A 24,119-nucleotide genomic window follows, 5' to 3' on the forward strand; every position below is an offset into this window, starting at 1 on the left:
ATGCTACAGCAGCTGAGTTCAGTAGTCACAACAGAGACTATCTGGCCCATAAAGCCTAAAATATGTATGACTTTACTCTTTACAGAAAATGTTTGCTGAGTCCTGACACTATCTCCCCCTTTTTCAAAAACAAAAACAAAGAGCCAGCTTGAATAAAAATCGAAGTCTCTACCTTCTCCTCACCTATCTAATGCAGTGGAATATGTCCAAAGAAAAACACAATAGGATCTTAGTATCAATCTATGATAGTACTGAATTCTCCTAGGGTTTTTTCCCTGTTCCATTCTACTACAGGGATAGTTTATACCTTCTCTTCACTCTTCAAAATCTGTGATCCTCATTTTTAGCCATTGACTTTATTTTCTATGTCTGGAAATAAATAGAAGTAAATAGAAAATAATTTTCTTTTTTTTTTTTTTTTTTGAGGCGGAGTCTCGCTCTGTTGCCCGGACTGGAGTGCAGTGGCCGGATCTCAGCTCACTGCAAGCTCCGCCTCCCGGGTTTACGCCATTCTCCTGCCTCAGCCTCCCGAGGAGCTGGGACTACAGGCGCCCGCCACCTCGCCCGGCTAGTTTTTGTATTTTTAGTAGAGACGGGGTTTCACTGTGTTAGCCAGGATGGTCTCGATCTCCTGACCTCATGATCCACCCGTCTCGGCCTCCCAAAGTGCTGGGATTACAGGCTTGAGCCACCACGCCCGGCCATAATTTTCAAATTTCCATTAGCACTTGACTTTTCTCCTTTGACTTCATAATATGTGTATCAGTTAGCTAATGCTGCATAACAAATGACTTCAAAACTTAAAGCAATAATCATTTAATACTTTATTCAAGTCTACAGGCCAATGGAGCAGACTTGATTATTAGGACCTAGCTGTGCTTATCTCATTTGGGCTCCCTCATGGGTATGTGGTCAACTCATGGCTAGATGTGGTGACTTTGGCTTGAATGACTCAGCTCTTTGCATCTCTCATATCCCTCAAGTATGCTAGTCTAGGTATGTTGCTATTGTGGTGACGAGAAAGTAGAAAAACACAGGTATGTTTTCAATCTCCTGTTTACCTCAATTTACTATTGCCTTGTTAGCCAAAATAGTCATATGTCGAGCACAAAGTCAGTGTCAGTATGAACTCAGGGAGATGTGAAAAATCAAACCCAATAATATGTCCATATGCTATTATATTAAATAACTGGTTTATTTCTTACTACCTTCGTCTAAACTACTGTCAGCTCTGAAGTTGATTCTCACAATACCTTCCAGTTGGACTCCTTGACTCAGCTCCAGCTTCTTTAATGTCCATATTCAACACAGCAACCAGAGTGATTCTATTAATAGTGATTCATATCATGTTACTCTTCTAATCAAATCTTCCCAAAGACCTAGAAAAAAAGCAAAGATCTTATCTTGGTTAACGAGGTCCTATAACATTTCTGACCTCATCTTGTAGAGTTTTTTTCTCAGTCACCCTAGTCTAGGTGCAATGGTACACTTAACACTCCTTGAATGTTCTAGAACAATACTTATTGAAGGCCTTTGCATAATGTTTGGAATAGTTTTTCTTCAGAGAGCAGCAGATTAAGGTCTCTACTTAAATGGTCACTTTATCAATGAGGATTTCCCTAACTGTGGCATATACGATAACTATACTCTCCTGTCCAACCATTCTCACCCCCTATTCTGCTTTATTTTTTCCCACATCTGACATACTGTATATTCACACTTTTTTGTGTGTTTTCACTTTAGAATGTAAGCTTCATGAGAGCATAACTTCAGTTATTGCTATTTCTTCATTGCTTAAAACAGTACATGCCACAGAATATGTCCTCAAAAAATGTTTGTAGAATAACTGAGCAGATAATTGTGCAAATAAACAAAATTAAATTCAGAACTACACAATGTACACTTACTGTATAATGGATTATTAATCATAGTATACTTTTACCTTGGAATACCATGCAGCAGTGTGTCAGAATAAAGCACTACAACATAGATCAACATGGATGAGTCATATTATACATTGTTGAGTTAAAAAAAAAGAAGTAAATTACAAGAGAGCTATAACAATATCCACAGAAAAAATCAGATTACATTACTTGAGGTCAGAAACTATAGATGACTATGTCATTTCTAGGCTTGCACCCTAGTCTCAGATTTCCCTTTCTTGACTGCATCCTGGAGGGTGAAGAACAGATAATTGTGTTGCAGTGTCAGAGGTGAGAGTATTGGGGGAAATGCAGAAAACTAACTGTGCAGGGTCTGTCTAGTGCCTTACTTTCAGCAAACCATCATAATAGCCAATTGGAAAGTGACCCTTCAAAGTAAAAGTAATACTTTTTTGTGTTTTAGTGTCATGAGTTTTTAATAGTATCTTTTCTTTTGTAACACAAAGTAAACAAATAAGGTCTTCAGAGGAAATAATGGGTCAAAATACAAGGCCTGGACAGAATTCTTAGTTCTATTAGGTGTAGTTAGATAGGTAATGTCTCTATTCCTCTGAGTCAACAACAACAACAACAAAAAGGAACAGTATATCTAACCACCTATTTAAAAACTACTTTGATAATGACCTAAAGCATGACCATGACAAAATAAATAGGACAATATGCAATATGTCCCCCAAACGCTGTGGAATATCAATAGAACATGAACTTTCAGGACAGAAAGACCTAAATCCTAACTCTACAATTTACAACCCATATGTCCTTAGAAAAGTTGTCTGACTTTTTGAACCCTGAGTTTCAGTGTTCTGTAAAAAAAAAAAAAATAGGGACATTAGTAAGTATGGTAAAGGTTTTTGCAGTGATAAATAGAGAAAACAATTTTAAAAGTACCTAACATAAAGACCTAATATGAAAGTCTAAAAATTGTACAAATGATTCCATGAATAAATAAATAAATAATGACATAAATTCTATAGTCAGGTAGGGAGATTTATGCAATTAACTTTGAGTCCTTGTTTCAATGTATGATAAATGTGCTTGAATTTTTTTTCCAGGAGAACAGTGCATATTGCTGTGTTAGAGAAATAGACAAGGCATCCTGGAGGAATTCAGGCCTTGGAATATAGTGAGGTTTTTCTGTTACGGAGAATAGAGAAGGTCTTTTATATTGGGGATAAAGGAGGGGAGTTGCACAGGGAGCCAAGGCAAGAATGATCTTTGTCATCAACTTAGCGTATCTACTAATTGAATTCAAGCATTTCTACTGATGAAAACTACATGAATAGCCATACAATGTCATTAACATAGAAACACAGTTTCATAATAATGTAAAAAGCTTTGGGGCTTAATGTGCTTTAGAATAATTTTTTCTTTTTTCTTTTTCCTTTCTCCCTTTTTCTAAATTTTAGAAGGCAGTGTCCTCAGTGGATCAGAGACAACAAACCATTAGTAAATCTGTTAATGTTTCTCCAGCAAACCACAGAAACTTTTACACTAATGGGATAAATGAAGACTATAAAGCATCTCATGGTGATTCAGGTGATGTTTTGCTGCAAATGGTTATAAAAAACATTCAGCTTTCAAATAGTTTTGACCTTCAACAGTGTAGATAAGAAACAGCGTGCGTAGTCTTGAGAAGAAGAAAAAAGCTTGACCACATGAAAACGCTCTTGGCCACATCTGAGATAAACATCTTACAAAGCCACTTAGGGCAAGAGGTTCAGCAGAAGAAATGTTAGGCCCACATCTCAATTACTTCACAATAGATTGGTTTCCCTCTCCTTTAAATAAGCCACAGAATTAGGAGACCCTCGAGAGAAATCTGAGCTGTCACATACTAATTAACACAAATAGCAATTCTCACATGGATGAATTATGTCTGAAAAATCATCTTTGACAGAGCACATCTAAGTATCAGAGGGAAGTGATGACAAATAAGTGTTTTCTCTCTATATAAAGGCTTGAATTGCAAGGCATTTCCAATATAAGATCAACAGAACACCAATTTATCTGACAAGGGAGAGAAAATGTGAGGCATGTTTTTCTAACTTTTTTTTTCTTGAGATGTCAAAGATTTAACTCAAATCTGCAGCTCTTTGCTTATTATTAGTGTTATTTCAAATGCATGCTTAATGTGCTGGGCTCCAAAATGGTTAACATAATGCAAGCAAAAAGCACTTTCCCATCACACTCGTTTAAAGACAATATCTTCATTTCTATTACATAATTTTTTGCAAGGGAATTGGTAAGCAGAGTCCTGACAGTCTCTCACTCTGAAGAGTCGTGCGCATCAAGACACTGGATTGTCTGAGACTCAGGTCTTTGCATTAAAATTAAGACAAAGTACTTAATATAGACAAAAAAAAAAAAAAAGATCACGTACAGATGTTGAGAGCTCTCCACTGAATTTGTTTTAATAACCTGATCTTACCAATTTGATTATACAAATACATTCTTATCCTCCCCTATTTGGAAGGAAAATTGAAGTGGACTTGGTTCTAGGGCCTCCTGATACGTGATTGTGCTGAGAATTCTGCATATGGTGGCCAAGAGGAGAGGATTCAAAAATCAATTCCAAGCCACGGTCCTTGCAGAAGGAAAGAGTGGAATGAAATGAATTGAAAAAATTCAAAGGATGACGATGAGCTGGCATCCTGGAGACCCAGCCAATATTCACGAGCCAAGAAAACTTGGAATAAAATGGGAGAAACAGGGTTGCTTTGTAGAAAGCCCAGCATTTGGAGTCAAACAGATCTGAGCTTGAAACCCACGCTCTCACATATTAGCTGTGTGATTTTGAATGTCATTTAAACTTTCTGAGCTCTGAGCAAGGATATATCCATGTGAAAACTAAAGAAAATGGTGTCAGCCTGCACTTATTCCGAAGATTCAAGGAAAAGTGCCAGAGTACCTGGTATATAGAATGTCTTTGGTAGAGGAGGCTATTTTTGTAGGAAGGTGTTGTTGACTCTGAAGATAAAGATTGATGATGATGATGATGATGATGATGATGATGATGATGATGGTAGTGATTGGTAATAGCCAGATGAAATTCAGACCCAAGGGGATTTGGGGTTTGGAATAATCACAGTGTTATTATCTGGCAATCTTATAGTGCATGGAGGCCTGAAACTAGTGTAACCACACCAAATCAAACTTTCTTCTTTAGTTTGTGCCATAAATTCTTCCATGTGCTGAGAACACAATGGTGGATTAGAGAAAATTTTTGCCCAATGGAATCTATCTTCTAGGGAGGGGAAAAAATGACAAATGCAGGGACAAATGCAGAGACAAATGAATATGGGAGACATGTTCAGGTACTGGTAAAGTCACTTAAAATTATACCAGGAATTATATTGAAATAATTTTTATTTCATGGGGGAGGGAGGTAGAGTGTTGCTTTACCTGGAGTTGTTAGAAAAAGTTTCCCTTAGATGCATATTTGTGAATTGAAACTGAAATGATAAAAAAAGAGAAAGTCTAGTTTATGTAGATCTGTGTACATCATGTTAAGGATTTGGGGTTTTTTTTTCCTAAGTGAAAAGGAAAATGATTAGATGGTTTTAAGCAGGGGATGACATAATCTGATTATGCTTTAGGGAGATTACTCTGGTTGCTGAATACAGGATATTAGGCTGTTGGGTGGAGTGGGGGTGGCATAAGAGAAAACAGGAATAGCAGCTGAGGAGGCTGGTGCGGAAATTCAGAAAAGACCGTGGCTTGTACTAGGTTCTTGGTTTTGGAGTAACACGATATGGTAGAATTTGGGGATCTATTTTGGAGATATACTGACACAACTTATTAAGGGACTATCTGGGAGCCAAAACCTGTCAAGTCAGGAATGGATAGACTTCCTACCTTGGAAAAAGCCAAAATCAGATGTAAAGCAATCTATAGACTTTTAAGGACTTTCCTTGTGCATAGAATGCACTTTGAAGTCCACACCCAAGCTTCAAATCCCTTTTGTAACCTTGACCCTACCCACCTCTCTGCATACTCTCTATGTAGTCTTTGCGCCTCTGCCATATGGGCATAATTCCATTTGCATCAATCTCTTTGGTGCCCAAACCTGTTGCTCATGCTGATCCTTCTGCTTGGAGTACTCTAGAATACATTCCAAGACTCTTCACTTACTAACTCCAACCCTTCCTCTAGATCTGACATTAAACGTCATTTCCTCAAAAGACTTTCCTGGCTCCCTAAGTTTACCCTTCTGGTTGACACTGGTCCAGCACTCTGAACTTCTCAGTAGTAATAATAACATAATTATTAGGTAATTTTCCTGAAGGCATACTGTGTTGTTGTCACTCTTAGGCAGTGTACCTGAATTATCTAACTGAATCCTCACAACAGCATTATAAATTTAGGCGGTTGTATTATCACCATTTTACATACAAAGTACCTGAGGCTCAGAATGTTTGAGTGAGACAGCTAATCAGCGGTGGGACCGGGGTTTGACTAAGGCAGGCTGATTCAAAAACCGTGATTGTGAACTACTCAATCTGTGACCTTTGTATTATTTGCAATTATTTGTTTGTGTCTGTTTTCTCTTAGATTTAACACTGCATTAGGCTCAGAAGCTTGTCTCTCTGGTTTTGAAGTAATGCACACCTTGGTAACTAAAGGTTTAGCATACAGTCTGGAAAAGGGTGATCATATGACACATATTTGTTAAGTGATCATTTATCCTTTCAAACCAATGCCATGTAAGAACCAAGCAGAAATCTCATGAGCACTCAGGAGCTGTCCCAGTAATATTGAATTTGGCTCATTCTGCCTATGAAGATTTAGGTTCACAAAACGCCTGCAGATCAGAGTGGGTGATTCCTTATTTGGCTGTGTCCACTGAGATGGGATGGCTTTGCTGAATTGCATGTTCATGGGGTTCTCATGAAAGCCCCAGACATCAGTCGCATAACACCTTCTGTACTACTTAAGGAACTGCTGTTGATGACTTGGGGCTGTCAGGATTTTTCCTTGATCTCTTCATGGAAAGCACAACAGGGTTGCCCCATTTACTCAGCCTGCCACACTCCACCCCTTGCAAGAGGGAGCACATGAGTGAACGGGTGTGGGAACTGGGCTGACCACTTTGGTGCCAGTAGGAGCAAAGTCCATGCAGGCCCTGTGGTGCCATCCAGGTGAAGGTGTCTGTGACCCCCGGCTCCAGAGGGCATGTTACAATCCTTTCTTAGCTTTACCATCTGCAGAAAGCAGCGTGCTATTAGCTTAGTGGGTCCTTTGCCTCATTGCATGGGGCAACTGCCTTCCACCAGCAAGAGCAAAGGGCCAGTGTGACAGCCTTTTTGGGTACCCACACTTGGTGGGTCACAAACTCTTGTCCAGTGCCCAAGAAGAATGAGGTCATGTGGACAGATTGAAGGATGATGAATGCAAAGAATTTGATTGAGTGATGAAAGTGGATCTCATTGGAAAGGGGAGCTGGAAAGGGGATGGGGAGGGCAGATTGCTCTCCCCTGAAGTCCAGTTGCTTCTCTGCCTCTCTCCATCAAAGTCAAGTCCCCTTTCTCTGATGCCCAGCCATTGTCTCTGAAGTCAAGTTGCCCTTTCCTGATGTCCAGCTGCTTTTCCTCTCTACTGGCTGAGTCTGGGGTCTTTATAGGCACAGAATAGCGGGGGTGAGGGGGGCCATAGGTAGTTTTGGAATTGGTAAAAAGACATTATTCAGAAAGAATCAATCAAGAGAGAGTGGGCAAACAAGGATAGAAGTTCTCACTTTGGGCTGTGGGTTTCAGGCTTTTCAACTTGAAGGTGGAGTTTTGCCAGGGACCTACCTCTGTCTGCCTAGAGTTTCTCTACTTCCTTCCTCTGTCACCTGAGAGCCATGCAGCTTTCACAGGAAAAGCTCAGCCATTCCTGCATTGCTCAGTAGTCCAGACTTCTTGACCTGGAAAGTCTCCTTTTGCATGAGGTGCCCCTTCCTGAGCTGTATACAAAGCTCCCGGTGCTCCTAGAGACCCAGGGCAATTCCAGTCCTGAGGAAGACTTCTCTTTGTGGCAGACTGGTCAGGAATGAGTCTAGACTTCACATTGAAGAGCATGTTCAGAATTTAGACTCTACCACTTAACTAGCTGCATACGCACAGATTTTTGGCAAGATTCTTAAACTAGCTGAAACTCAGACTTCTCACCTGCACATGGAAATGACATCATCCGGAGTTGTGAGGATTAAAATAGATGGTGTCTAAAGCATCAGTACTTGCATTCCTAAAAGAAACTCTTTACTTTTGCAGAGCACTTTTTAGTTTCTAAAACTAAATCATATCCATTTGTTCATTTGTCTTGAACATGGCAATTGACATTCTAATTTTAGAATTTAAGCAAACATTTATGAAACTAATATTTTGACCTATTCTTTTAATAAAGATAAGATAGACTATGACGTAGTAACAAAGACAACAACAGAAAGAAAAAATATGGGATCTTAATAGCTTGATCTTAATGTTAGTTGTTTCTTTTTGCTTCCTTCACAGTTCTATTGAGGTTGGGCATGGTTAAGCAGAGCTTCAGACCACTACTCACTTGTTACTCTACCATCTCAGGACCCTTCATTTCCGATCATAGTGACAACAGAGAGTAAAATAGACTAATTTGCTCTTAATTGCCTCTTATCAGAAGTGACACATCACTTTGGCTTTGACTGTCCCTTGGGAGGACAGTCACAGAGTATCATCTGGTTTCCTGGGGGCTTGAATATTAAGAGGAGCACGTGGATATTTATGTGTAAATGGGTTCTGCTGTCCCTACTCTGTGACAGGAGCAAAGAATAAAGGATTTAGTAAACAGATTTTATTTTCTCAGTAGAAAGATCCACATGTTTTTTAATCTCTTAATGTGAAATTGAAATGTGTTTTGTAATCAATGCTTGTATTTTATACAGTAGGGTTTATCAAATCACTAAAAAGTTGTTATTGAAATGAGGATGTGTGTCACCACCAGTGAGAGTAAAATCAAGGAATTTCTCCCTCAAGAAACTCTATGCAGAGCTGCATAGAGTTTTCAGTAGAGGAAGGCAAGGTGCTATGAAGGTTCAGTGCAAAGGCAACTAAATCCAGTCAGAGGGGACTTCCTAGAGAAAGTAGTATCTGAAATTTTAAAAATAAATAGAAGTTACCTATGAAAAAGAAGGCAGCACTTATAACCATAGAGGCAGGAAAGACCATGGCTCATTTAGAGAAATGCAAACAATTTCCATTACTAGAGAACACACATAGAAGTGAGAGGAGGTGAGGGGTGGAGAGAGACCAGAATCACGATGAATCTGGATTCAAAATGAAGAAATGAAGGACCGTGGTGATCGTGCTTCTCACTATGTTATCTCATTAAAAGATTCCAAGTTATGGACTAAGAGATCGTTAGGGTCTTCAGAAAGTCACAGAACACCTGAAAAATCCTGGTCTCCTTATAAAAAAGATACATTGTTCCATCTTAGGACTTATATCCAGTACTCTCGTGCAATGTGAATTCCTTTCATTCTGTGATGTGAGCAGGAGTGAAGAAGGGCAGGTTGAATATGAGTTTTGTGGGATGGGGTTATGGGAAGGACTAAAAGAAGAATGGGTTTCCTTTATCATGAATTATCTCACAATAGCCAGACATTGAAACAATGCAGCATTTAGAGAATCTGGGCTTCTGGATCAGAGCCCTGAGCTCCCTCTCAGGGGAAATTCGTAGACAGTTGCAATGAATGATCACCTGTGTCTTGATTTATGGTGATATGCATGCCAATGACCTTGTTGTATAATACGGCTTGCATGGCAAGACGGGAATCAGCCCCACCACAAGGAGAGAGGCTGCCATCATCCTTCGCCTCGACAATGACCTTGTTCTCCCACTGTCTTTCCCCTGTACCCTCTTTAGCCGCCTCCATCAAACACTCCCTCCACTACCTTACTCTTTTTGGGAAACTCTATGAAGCAGAAGGAATCATAGTAAGACAGAGGAGTGAGCTAGTGCTCAGAGTAGAGTGACAAGGGCTAGCAATGCAAGGTGAACTGAGCTGTGAACTGCGTCACACTGACTCATGCATATGTTGCATACTTGTAGGCAGATGTCACATGTGCTCCTTCCAGTGTGAGCCAAGCTGGGATTCTAGACTCATAAAACCATGCCACGTCGTGTCTCCACCACCTTCCAAATGCATTCAGATGTCACTATCCATGCCATGTGCTTGTGTGGCCAAATCTTCAATGCTGCAGAAGGGCTGTGACATTAGAAGTTTGTTCTCTGTGGAGTCTCCTGCATGGACCTCCTCTCCCAACACACTAACTGAGCATATGCTCAGGGAACTTATAAACAGGGACTCAAAAAATGAGAAAATTTTGGTTTCAATATAGTTTTTATAGAATAGCCCATTTCATTAAAAAAAAAAAAAAAATCCAAGAGGGACATTTCAATTTCACCATATGCATAAACTTTCTGTTTATGGTTTAATATTATATTCATTTTGAATTGTATTGAAGGATGCAAGGTAGTGGGATAATGTAGCCTTTCCAGGGTCCAGGGAGTGTCAAAAAATAGACCTTCCCCAGGGGCCGTGGCTCACCCCTGTAATCCCAGCACTTTGGGAGGCTGAGGTGGGTGGATCACGAGGTCAGGAGATGGGACCATGCTGGCTAATATGGTGAAACCCCGTCTCTACTAAAAATACAAAAAACTAACTGGGAGTGGTGGCGGACGCCTGTAGTTCCAGCTACTCGGAAGGCTGAGGCAGGAGAATGGTGTGAACCCGGGAGGCGGAGCTTGCAGTGAGCCGAGATGGCGCCACTGCACTCCAGCCTGGAGGACAGAGCCACACTCTGTCTCAATAAATAAATAAATAATAAATAAATAAATAAATAAATAAAATAGGCCTTCCCTGGTTCATTTATCATCATCAATCCACAACTGTTCTTCTATCTACTAGCCCCCCGTCCCATCCCCACTCTGACGCACTCTCCACAGTAACACCATTGCTTTCCAATAGTACTTGCCGGGCTGCTCGTCCCCATAAAACCCACCAGCTCGAAGCTAATGCTCAGGCTCTTTGAGCTGATGCACAGGACCACCTGTGTGTGTTTCACCTTTCTTTGCTCCTCCCCTCACACAACTGCACCTGCACCCTCCCAACACTGGATGCCTTTCTGTCCCCCTGCTCTCTTGGCTCTGCCTAGTGAGGATTGAAACCTTCCTCTTCTGAGCGTCCACAAACATGCCAGGCAACCTCTGTTACCCCTTACACTGTGTCACAATTTGTTTTGATATACCTGTACCTATCCTCCCCAACAGACTGTCAGAAACTCAAGGCAAGCGTATATATTCTCCTTAGTTTTCAGAATCTGGCAGGGTGCATAAAGTAGAGCTAACATTTACTAAATAAAATCAAGTAAAAATATGCAAACAGTGAAAGAAGGGAAGGAGGGAGGGGGAAACTATGACATCATGACCCAGTAGTGTTTAGAAAAACCACCCCACTGTCATCCCCTCTTCCATTAGGAAATCCAGGTGACTACGTTTTGGCCAAGGGATCCTGGGGAAAAAAAGTTCACTACTAGACATACCAGTTTTTGGCTGGCGCTGACACAAATGCCTCTGACCCTAGGGTGAGATTCCATTCTGACACCAAATGGAAACAAGATAGGATGCAAAAATAGAAGTGCAGTTAATGAAGCGTGAGGAAGCTGGGCCATGCTCTCGGGCTTCTGTGTGATGAGAACTCTGCTGTTCGCATGGCACAGGCAGAGTCCAGCCCAGCCTGCCAGGAGGGGCATCACTGGGGCTCTGGAAAGGTCTCCGATGGCTCATATTGGGAGTTAATGTTGTCAGCCTCTTCATCTCCTGTTGCCTACCAAGACCTTGAGGCCACAGAGCAAGCAGATGCTCCTACAAAGTCAGCCTAAGGGAGAGGCAGGGTGTTCTGCAAATCTGACTGTCTCTGAGCCTTAGAGATCCTTCTTCATACCCTCCCCCAAATACTTAGCACTAGCTTTCTGTTTTCAACATGGCCCAGGATAACTAGACATGGGACAGAAGAATTAATATAATTGGAAGTTCCAGTTGACTTGAATGGATTGACTTTTGGCTAAAAACCATGAAATTAGAAGTGTCTTTTAGACCCTGACTGCTACTTTAAAACTATGTGATCTTGGGAAATGCCCTTCAGCTCCCTGAAAACAACACTTTTTAAAATATGCTATGTCCTGCCTATCTTATAAGATTGTGATGAGGATCCAGTTAATGGATCAAGGCTTGTTTAGTGAACTTCGAGGACTATTCAAAACGGAGTTGTTATTACCTGATCTCTGTTCTTTCATGTACTTTGCATATCTGTATCCAGACTCTGAACCCATCCATTCTGATTTCTCCCAGGCATCCTGAGAGACTGAGGAATCACAGTGGGGGTTACCCCTTCTGCTCCTGGAACTTTTTTTCATCACCACCATTCATTGACCACCAGCTCTGCTCTGGTCTGGTGCTAACTCTCGGGTGCTTGTTATTTTAGATGATAACAGAAAACCTGCAGGACAAGTTTTTGTTGTCATTGCTTTATTTAACAGACAAAACTGAGATTGAGAAACATAAATTCACTTTTTCAAGGTGACGTGGCTATAGAATGCAAGGTTGAAAATTAAACTCAAACTCTCTGCCTCTAAAGCATGTGTTGTTTCCAAAGACCATGCAAGGATTCTTTTTATTACTGTCTGTATTTCCCACATAAAGAGCTTTGTCTAAAATTATGTAGGTGCTCAGAAAATGTGTAAGAATTTTACAGAATTGACCTTCACCTAGAAAATTGTGTCATGGTTCTACAGAGAAGCAAAATGAGTTTTGCGGTGATAACATATTATCTCATAGAGGGATTTTACAAGGATATGCATTGAAAGTTTCTCCTTTCTTCATCACTTCTTGCATGTCCCTTTCCTTGCTAGTGTCTCTCCTCATCTGTTCATAAATCTTACTTCATTAATCACTGTCATTGCACCTTTGTTCTCTGAGAATTAGACTTATGAACCCAGGGAAATATATTGGTCAGGTGAGCCTTCTTATTACTCACCTCAAAGGGCTGTTGTGAGCATCATGAGTGTAAAACTGTTGGCCCAGTTCCTGGTGCTTTGTAAACACTCAATAAATAAAAGGTGGTAGTGGCTATGGACCCGCCCTCTTCTCTGTAGGGTTGCTTTCCATGTGGAAATGGCATTAGGATACAGACCAAACATTTTGGAGCCACAGAATGATTTGTTTGGTTGTACTGGCTAAGACAAAAGTCACAGTCAGAAGCAGAGCTCCAGAGAGAGCAGAAAGAAAAGTTTGGAGGCAGACCCTGAGTGCTGCCCCATGTGGGTTCACACCGCACATCAGAGAGAGCATACTGTTTCTCACTGACCCGCAAGGAAAAAGGAGAGGGAGACTTAAAAGGTGGACTTTGTCTTATTTTTTCAAGTAACCAGTGCAAACTTGGTCCAATGGGTTAGATCCTCCCAGTCTTATGGGGGACTAAGAATAAAGGAGATAGAGAGAAAGCGGAAATACCACCCATACTTCAGTGTTCTCCCCAGAACCTCAGCATTTTCCCTAGGGCTTCAGCACCCGCCAGTAGGTCAGCATGCTTTCCAGTACTTCAGATCCTCCCCAGAATTTCAGCTCTAGCCTAGCACTTCAGCACCTCTCCAGCACTTCAATACCCTCCAGTAATTCAGCACCATGGGGTTACTTAAGCCTATTTCCAGGGGCACATCTCCAGTACTTCAGCACAACCCCACCTCCCCAACCCTGCCACCCTGCCACAGTACGTTCCTGTACTCCCCAGTACTTCAGCATCTTTCCAGAATTTCAGCATCATCCCCCAGTACTTCTCAGAGTATGTAAGATTTGGGGAAGAGTCCTCTTTTGTTGTCCAAGGTAGAAATGTGGGGAGGGGAAGAAAAGTATTTCCCCTTAAAACAAAGAAAGTTTAATTTCGGAAAAAGAAATGCCAAGTGAAGAAACACCAGGTGCACTGTAGATGTTCAATAAATTCTAGCTATTATGATCCATTTCAACCTTACATTCTAGTGATTTACGTCTCTTATCTCCCCTGCTTGACTTTAAGCGCCTGACAACAAGATACATATATGATTTTTTATTGTCTATAGGGCTTAGTACAGGGAAGAAGCTAAGTAAATATTTGTGTAATATGTGATGTTTCTCTGTGTGTGTGCATAATTATAAAGAACCAGTCATTGGTTTGTGACTCCTCATTAAATATGAGCTAACAATTTTTAACAGAGTCCTGGCATTCTGCATACTGGTGGCAGGCATGAATAAATTCAGAATGATGGGCTTACAGACAAAATTTAAAATGACCAGAAATCCTGAGCCTTGATATTTATTTTCCACCAAAATTTTGTGTCAGGTTCAGGTAAGGTTTATTGAAAACTCTGTGTGTTCAATGTTTATGTTGTTGAGGCCATATGATCCTTTCAGTTAGAAAATCTCTGCAAAGGAGATGTCATCACCTCCATCTTAGAGATAAAAAAGAAACCTGAAGTTTAAAAAGGTGAAATAATTTGTCTAAGGTCACGTACCTGGTACCACACTGAGCTGACATGACCAAGGCAGGCACGTGTGTTTCCTGAGAAAGGCTATGAGTTTGGTAAGTGTAGGAAATTATCTTTTCATTTTAATAATAAAATAAATGAATACTCAAATATGATATATTAAATAATTATTTTCTATGGAAAATAGAGTTTGCTAATTTTCCTGTAATAGTTTTTATGGCTTCACTGCTTCACTGGTTAGTGTCATGAATTTGGGCGAGTACAAAACATTCATGTAACCATATTGACTGAAATGGTGGGGGGCATCGACTGAGGTCTGGAAAACTGTTGGTAATACTTAAAAACTATATTACAGTGAGATGCAATATGTTTTCAACATGCCAGAAGAAATATTTGAAGGAAAAGTGCCCCAGTAGGTCCTACTGACCTGCTTTAGGCTCTGGATTTTGCCATACACATGTATCCTTGTCCAACACAGCAGATCATCTTCTTTAACCAGTTCCTGATTCAGTTTGTCCTCTGCACACTCCGCCACTTTTTGTACCTGCATCATAACCATTCACTGCATCCTGACTTATTATATTCAAGCAAAATAGGAGGCTTCCTAGACAATTACAGTTTTCTTAGGGAACATAAAGGCAATAAACATGAAATAGGGGCAAAACATGTAGCCAAGATGAAATGCAAAATTGTGGAAAGCAAATGTAAGTGATCCTGCAGTGCTGTGTGCTGAGAATCAGGGGTACAGACTTGGATGCTAGACAGGCCCAGGCATAACCTTCCCTTGCCCTACTTAGATGACCTGGAGAATTTACTGAGGTGCTGGTTTTTTGTTTTTTGGTTTTTTTCATCTGCATAATGGGTAAAATTATATATAATGAGCAAAGTGCTTGTTATGATAATATGAGATCTTTACTTAAAAGTATCAAGCTCAGAGTTTGGTGCAAGATAGGCACTAAAAAAGTAAATAGTTCTTCACTGTTCTCTTTTCTTCTGCCCCCATTTTGAGGGAAAAAAGTCAATAGTCAAGAAGATTTCTTGAGTGGGATATTTAAAGGAGGGTGTTATAGGTAGGGGACATTTAAGCTTAAGTTGTAAGAAGTTGGATATTTTGAGAACCTAATGAGCTTATTAACACTAGAAATGTACTCATAGCTTCCTGTAATCTATTTTAGCAGCAATCAAAAATATTTTGAACCATGTCCTCTTCCACTTAGCTTAAGTATGCAATGGAGTATAGTGTCTGCCTTTATCAATTCTAATAACTAGTCTCACTGTCCCAGGCCTACTAAATATTTGATTATATGATCCATTTAGTTTCTGTTCCTAGAACTGTGAGAAGTGGAGTGAGAGCAGAGCATTTTGTTTATCATTTAACTCTCAGAGACAGCAATGGGTTTACCTTTGTAAGTGAAAATGAAATCCTGAAGGCCGAGAGTGGGAAGGATGGTGTGATACATTTCCTCATCTTGAAGAATAGCTCCTGAGCTGACTCTGAAAAGCTGTAGTGTAATTCTAGCCCCTTGATAATTGGTATTGCCCTATCGGCAGAGACTGGACATTTTGCAAACCAAAAACTGGAGAAAATTAAATTGGATGTGGAGTGCCTCTTTTTCTTAAAAAATCAACTTTATTGGGGTGTTACTGATATACAAACAACTGCACATATTTCATATATACCATTTGATGAGTTTTAACCTATGCAAAGACTCATGATAGCATTGCCACAACCTAGATTGTCATATGTCCATCACATCCCTAAGTTTCCATGTGTTTCTTTGATTTTGTTTTCTGTTTCTGTTTTTATTTTTGTAGTTCCAACATTTAACATGAAGTTTACCCTCTTACCAAATTTTGAAGTGCATGATACTGTGTTAAGTATGGGCACTATGCTGTGTAGCAGATTTCCAGAACTTATTCATCTAGCATAAGTGAAACTATACCTATGGAACAACTCCTCTTTCACCCACCCCCACAGCCCCTGGCAACCACTATTGTATTCTCTCCTTCTGTGAATTTGGCTAGTATAGATAACTCATATAAATTACATTGCACAGTATCTGCCTCTCTGTGACTAGCTTCATTTCACTCAGCATAATGTCCTCCAGGTTCATTCGTGATGTTGCAAATAGCAGCACTTTTTTTTTTCAAATTTTAAAGGCCAAATAGCATTGTTTATATATATACATATACACACACACACACATACACACACATACATATATATGTTTATAAAATACTGTATACACACATATATACATACTACACACACACACACTCTCACACACCACACACCACATTTTCTTTATTCATTCATCCATTAATGAACACTTAGGTTGATTCCATATTTTCACTATTGTGAATAATGCTGCAAAAAAAAAGTGGGAGTACAGACGGTCTCTTCAAAATCCTGATTTCAATTATTTTGTATATATATCCAGATGTAGGATTGCTGAATCACCTGATGGTCCTCTTTTTAATTTTCAAGGATCTTCCATAAGGTTTTCCATAGCTCCTGTGCCATTTTACGTTCCCATCAACTGTGTACAAGGATTCTGACTTGACAACATTCTGAGTGATTATTTTTATTTAATTTGGGTAATAACCAGCCTGACAGATGTGAGATGGTATGCCGTGGTAGTTTTGATTTGCGTTTCCCTGTTATTTCATGATGTTGAATATCTTTTCAAATGCCTGTTGACCATTTGTATGTCTTCTTTGGAGAACTGAATTGTTTATTCAGTTCCCTTACCCACTTTTAAATAAGGTTATTATTATTATTTTTTTTGCTATGGAGTTATATATATTTTATAGAAATTAGCTTCTTCTAAAATATCTGATTTCCAAATATTTTTTCCCATAGTATACGATGCCATTTTTTCTGTTTGTTGTTTCCTTTCCTGTGCAGATGCTTTTTAGTTTGATGTAATCCCCATTCTCTATTTTTATTTGTGTTTCCTATGCCTTTCATGTCATATTCACTAAACCATTGTCAAGACCACTGTTATGAAGCTTTCCTCCTATGTTTTCTACTAGAAGTTTTACAATTTGAGGTGTTATATTTAAGTCTTTAATCCATTTTGAGTAGACATTTGTGTGCAGTGTAAGTGTAAAAATTTATTTTTCTTGAATGTGAATGTCCTTTTTTTCCTGCACCATTTATCAAAGAGGCTATTGTTTCCCACTGACACAGGTGTATTCCTGGCACCTTTGTTAAAGATCAGTTGACCACATATGGGTGGTTTTATTTCTGGGTTTTCTATCTTGTTTCATTGGCCTGTCTATGAAAATACCATATTCATTTAATTACTGTAGTTTGTAATTTATTTTGAAATCAGAAAGTGCAATGCTTCCAACTTTGTTCTTCTTTTCCAAGATCACTTTAGACATTTTACATCTTTTGCGGTTCCATTTGAATTTTAGAATTGTTTTTACTATTTCTTTATAAAACATCATTGATATTTTGATGGTGATACTATTGAATCTGTAGATCAGTTTGGTTAGTATGAATATTTTAACCATATATTTTCCAATCCATGAACGTAAGCATTCTTTTTCTTTATTTCAGTCTCTTTTCTTTCATCATTGTCTTGTAATATTCACGTTACAAATATTTCACTTCCAGGGTTAAGTTTATTCCTATTTGATTCTTTTTGATGCCATGATAAATGGGATTGTTTTCCTGATTCATAGGGGATGATTTGTTGTTAGCATGTAAAAATACAACAAATTTTTGTATATTGATTTTGTGTCCTGCAACTCTACTGAATTTATTTATTAGTTCTCGCAGTTTTTTAGTAGAGTCTTTACTTTTTTTTGTACATATGTTTATGTCATCTGAAAACAGGGACATGTGAAGGTACACTCCTTTTCTACCTGATTTATTGAGCATTTTCTGTCATAAAAGAGTGTCGAATTCTGTTAAATACTGCATCTACTGAGAGATCATGTGATTTGTTATCATTCATTCTGTTAACCTAGTATATCACATTTATTGATCTGCATTTGTTGAAACATGCTTGCATCTCAGGGATATTTATTAAGCTGTTGAATTGAAGTTTTGAGTATTTTGTTGAGTACTTTTGCATCTATGTTCCTGATATCTTGAGACTAGTGAAAACAAAGCTTGCGGAACTTAAGGGATATATAAGTTGTAGCTTTGATTTACATTTTACTGTTAATTAAGGATGTCAAACATCTTTTAGTATGACTGGGATGCAGTTTCAAGGACATAGAAAAAGAAGAAACTAAGCTCAATGTTAACAGAAGGAAGTAAATAATAAAGATTAGAACAGAAATAAATGAGATAGACACAAGAAAAACAATAGAAAAAATCAGTAAAACCAAGAGTTGTTTTCTGAAAAATAAAATGGACAAACCTTTAGCTAGACTAACTGAGAAATTGAAACGGAGTCTGTCTCTTGAAAGAAGCTTCAAGCTTTAGAAGAAAAAAGCAAGCCAAAGATATTGAAAACTGCTCTTTATTCCCTTAAGTGACCATGATGGATCATGAAATGTTTGTCATTTGTCTTCCCTCAAACTTTGCTTCCTCTCCAAAAAAGGGATGCTATTTTCAAGAAGTAAAGAACAATGGGAAGAAATGAAACAGAACAGTATGACTATTATCATGACTATTATTAAATGAATGTTAGCCAGGGGCATCGCTGTATCTTTCAAGAGATAAGCTCCTCCTCAATCCATAAAAAACTCTCTTTGAGACTCTTTTCCTTCTCTGAGCATGTTTCTTACTCTTACAAGTAAGTATTTAATATGGTGTGTTATCTCCTCATGCTAACCTTTGGACATGACAAATTATACATTCAAATGTATGTGTGCATGCATGTATACATCTATGTTTCTAAACAAATACATATTTATGTATTTAGCTTTGTGTATTTAAATACACAGATACACATATGCATATATGAGTAAATATACACATATATGTATAAATGTGAGCACATACACACATTAATGTATGTGTGTATAAAATTTATGTTCAAATATCTGTGTGTATTCCTTTGTATACTTGACACATACCAGTAGAGAATTGTCCTTGTATTATTTTGCCAAAGAAAGACATTCAAAATAAAACAAAGTGAAATCAACTGTAATCTAATTTCACTGTTAATGCATAGATATAAAGATTATATTTAATCTCAGAAGAGAAACATATACTTTCAGAATCAAACATACATGCAAACATTCTTGTACTATATTTAGATTTCTGAGACGATCCACACCATCTTATCTTTGTGTTGCTCATTTGCATAAAGTCTGATACAATGTCACCACAAATTGGCCATGTTCAAAGAGTCTCAGCTCTGTGGAAGGAAACTTGAGCAGCATCCACCTCTGCAAGTTTAATAGATTCTTGCTTTCCTCATGAACATATTGTCATCATGCCCAGTGTAAGTGCTCCCTCCCTGCAGGAGTTTACTCTGCTACATGGATAAGCTAACAAAGGCTCGTCTGGAACTACAGGGTTACATCTCTAGTGTCATTGTATGACACAGGAATCCTTTTCTCACTCTACGGGAATTCTTCGAGTACAAGGACTTTGAGTTTCTATCTTTGTATTCTGCACTGTGCTTAACATAGAATTTAGAACAAAGTGGGTATTTCATTGGCATGTTAATAAATGAGTCAGTAGAGTAGGTAAACCTAAAAACCACATGCTAAGCTAGTTTTACTTAGTTAAGCCTTTAATTATTTATCCATATCTAATTTATAGTTTTCTTGTCAAACGTGGTCATGTTTTGTTTTAATTAACCATTTTAGTTTAATTATGAACAAACTTGAAAGTAATTTAATGAACTTCATTAATGTCTACCACTCAGTTTGCTAATGCTGATGTCTCTGTTTTTTCTAATATATGATATTTACAGTCAGAAGCAATACTTAGTCCATAAGAATTAGTTTCTCATGAAAACACCTGCCATAGGAATGAAGGTTGATCAAAATAAACACAAACTTAGAATTTGTGTTGAGGCTTAAACTAAATGTGAACTTCTTAATATCCTTTCCCTACAGTTTATAGTTGCTCAGATTTTGACTTTGGCAAATATGTTTGTTTCACATGATCAAATTTCAGTTAAATTGACTTAGTCAAATTTCCAGGCAGTTTTGGTTAGAGAGGAGGTAGTGCAACTTTACTTGGGATTTATTTTTCAGAATATAGGAGCATATTGGTTGGTATTCATTAGCATTAATGAGTCAACAGAGATGAGTGAAAGAAATTGGCTGATTCTGAAGCCTTTAGGAGAGGAGCTCCTTGGGAACAAGGCAACTGTCTCAGAAGTAATGAATGATGAATGGATTCACAGATACTGGTTTTCTGTCTACCTCCTGCTCTCCCTTTAAAATAAATTTAAAAATATATAGACACACAGACAAGCAGACATAAAGAAGAACTACTCAAACAAGTTAGGAACTTTACAGTGTTTGTTATTAAAGCCCCTGTGGTCTTGTGTGTGTGGAACTGAGCAATAAGGGAATCCCAGCTAGCCATGGGATTAGACTGTTTGGATGGGCATCTATTTCTAAGGAATATTCAGGGCTAAAAATCTGTAAAAGATCAGTGAAAGCATGTACCTTTGATACCACTTTCTTTTCTTTAAATTGAAAAACTGGTGTTGTATTAAGTCCTCAGAGCTTAACTCTGTGCTCCTTGGATGATTTGCTTTTATGCAAATGGGGTGAATCTCCTTCCAATGAGCTAGCACCAAGGCACAATGTCCTGGAATGGGGTGGAGAAAGGCACAGCTGTTTTCCTTTGTAGCTGGAAACTAGCATAGAACCAAGGAAATAGTTCAAGGCAGGGCAAAGGGGAAAGGAAAGACTTAGGTTTTTGCAAGTCTGTGGAAGGTAGGAAACAGGAGACAAAGACAAATCATAAAGATCATAGTATAAGAAAGACTTATGGAGTCAGCAAAGGAGGTCCTTTTTACTGGAGATAGTGGCTTGAATAGGGAGCTACTTAGCCTTATAAAATGGCCAAGTGCTATCCCTGGTCATCGTTTGCCATAATGTGCCCTTAGTAAATACTTGCTGAATTGAATTGAACCTCAAGAGGTGCTCAGAAAAATGATAGCTCAATTTGCAAACTAGACATATTACACTTACAGCATTTTGGTTTGATAATTATTTTTCCTATTGAAAGAATGAGGAAAATGAGACCAAGTTCACTTTGCTTAAAGTCTCACAGTGAACTAGTCTCTTAGCCATGGTCAGAACCCACTTCTTTCTTACTCTAAAACCTGTGCCTGCTTCCCTGTGCTCTGTCTCCTTCATAGATTAAGAAGGAAAGAAGCATGAGTCTAAGACTACATAAAATGAATGGAAATGAAAGGGAAAGGAAGTCCGGAAAAGATTAAGAAAATTATGTTGTTCAATAGCAGAGTAGCGTGACTTTAGTAACAATAAGGTAGAGGACTTAAACTGTTCTCAACACATAAAACTGATAAACTCTGAAACCCTGACTTGATCGTTGCACATTCTATGCATGTAAAAGAACTCATGATCCCTATAAATACATAAAATATTATGTATCAATTAAAAATAAGATTCGAGTTAAGGAAAATTAAATGTGTGTGTTGCAGGTGAGTAGGGGCTCAACAGAGCTTTCCATTCCAGTTTCTGGGAAATGGTAGTTTGGCCACAAGTCTGCAAATTCTGTAATTTGAATGTAGAAGCGAAAATGGAAAGTAGTGTCATTGTCTGAAACAGATACTCTACTATTCCTGGACTGAACTTAAGTTATCTAACTCAAAGTACTCAAAAGGGTTGTGGGAGTCCACCCCATAGTTAGCAAGTAGATACAGTAGATACAAAAGTGAGGATCTGTAATTTGGGGTCAAACAGATTTGAGTGCAAGTCTTGGCTCTAATCCTTATTACTGAAAGGAAACAAAACACATTTAAACATCTGCTGAGACTCAGTTGGAAAATAAATAAAATAAGGATAATTTATTTGTCAAAGAGTTACTGTAATGATTCAACTAGATAATGCATGTTAGGTGACCTAGTATAATGTTTGGTGCATTGCAAGCTCTCAATATATTAATTTCCCTACTCTTTTTTTTTTTTTAAACAAAATGATGTGATTCCAACTTCAGTGCACTTCATGCTACACTCTCAGCCCTTTCAAAGTTTCTATGGTAGAACTCATAAGTCAAATATTTGATTGATAGGAAAATAAGAGAGATTATCTAGATCCAGATCTTGACAAAGTTGGTAAGTGAGCAAAGATTGATTTCAGTATAACAGAATGCCTTCCGTTATTTTTTATTTTTATTTTTTTTTGAGACACGGTCTCACTCTGTCACCCAGGCTGGCATGCCATGGCATGGTTATGGCTCACTGTAGCTTTGATCTCCTTGGCTCAAGGGATACTCCCACCTCAGATCCTCAAGTAGCTAAAACTACAGACATGTATCACTGCACCTGGCTATTTTTTATTTTTTGTAGAAACAGGGGCTCATTATGTTCTCTAGACTGGAATGAAGTGGCCTGACCATGGCTCGCTAAAGCCTCCACCTCCTAGACTCAAGGGATCTTCCCACCTCAATCTCCCAAAGTTCTGGGATCACATGCATGAGGCATTGTGCCCAGTCCATGAATTGATTTTTCTTTCCAAGCCATCTTCTCTAATCAACTCATTAACAAAATCATTGAGAAACTTACTTCTATCAGGCTCTGTCTAAACTTACACCCAATGGAAACTACTGGAAAGACAGGATTTACATTTACAGATTTAAGTTCTACATGCCTTAATTTTATTGTTAGCATAAACAATTATTTCTGTAATTATCATCCTTTGTATCCTATTTATCTCTGTGGAAATAAAGACTGTCCACGGTTAAATATTTTTAAATATCATCAAATAAACTAGGGGAACTTGTAGAATATGGGCACAATACTTTCAAGAGTCCTTATAATTATGACATGCAGGGGTTGTTCGCGTGACAATACAAAATGCCAGCCCCACTCTGAGCAAATGGATTTCCTTTCTGTACAGCTCTCTGTACCAGTTCCTGGCCTGAGGCTGAGAAATACTTAGGATGATAATTGAGTATAGCAATAATAATGCTTGAGATATCCCATTCCTATGAAAAGAATATCTTTTCTATTTCAAATGAGGAAAATGACACCTCCCATACTTCTTTTACAAATTGATATTGAATAATGAATGTAATAGCACTCTGTACAACTGGATGTATTACAATGTACCCATAAAGAATGTGCTGTTTCTCAGTGTTGCTATTAATCTTCCTTCTACACCACTTATAGTTCTTGGGCATCTGATTAACAATGACCTCCTTATATGTTTATTGGCGGGGTAGATAGAGGTTAGATATAATTGTATATCTAGTTAGTTTTGTCATTGCTTGATTAACCAGCTATTTGACTTTGCATTCGGAATCTCAATAATACTGACTCAATATTGAGAAGGGTGGCATTCCTTCATGGGAGCTGATCAAAACTTGAGAGACAAGATAACTCATTTGTAAAAGCATATTGAATATACGTATTATTTTTATAAAGCAACTGGAATAATGTAAGACTTCACAAAATCTTCCTGAGAGATGGGTAAGTGTAAAATATAAAAAGCTAAATCATATTGAGGATGGGGATTAAAAGGA

The sequence above is a fragment of the Trachypithecus francoisi genome, unplaced genomic scaffold (assembly GCF_009764315.1).
Source record: "Trachypithecus francoisi isolate TF-2019V2 unplaced genomic scaffold, Tfra_2.0 Lachesis_group7, whole genome shotgun sequence".
Lineage (NCBI taxonomy): Eukaryota > Metazoa > Chordata > Mammalia > Primates > Cercopithecidae > Trachypithecus > Trachypithecus francoisi.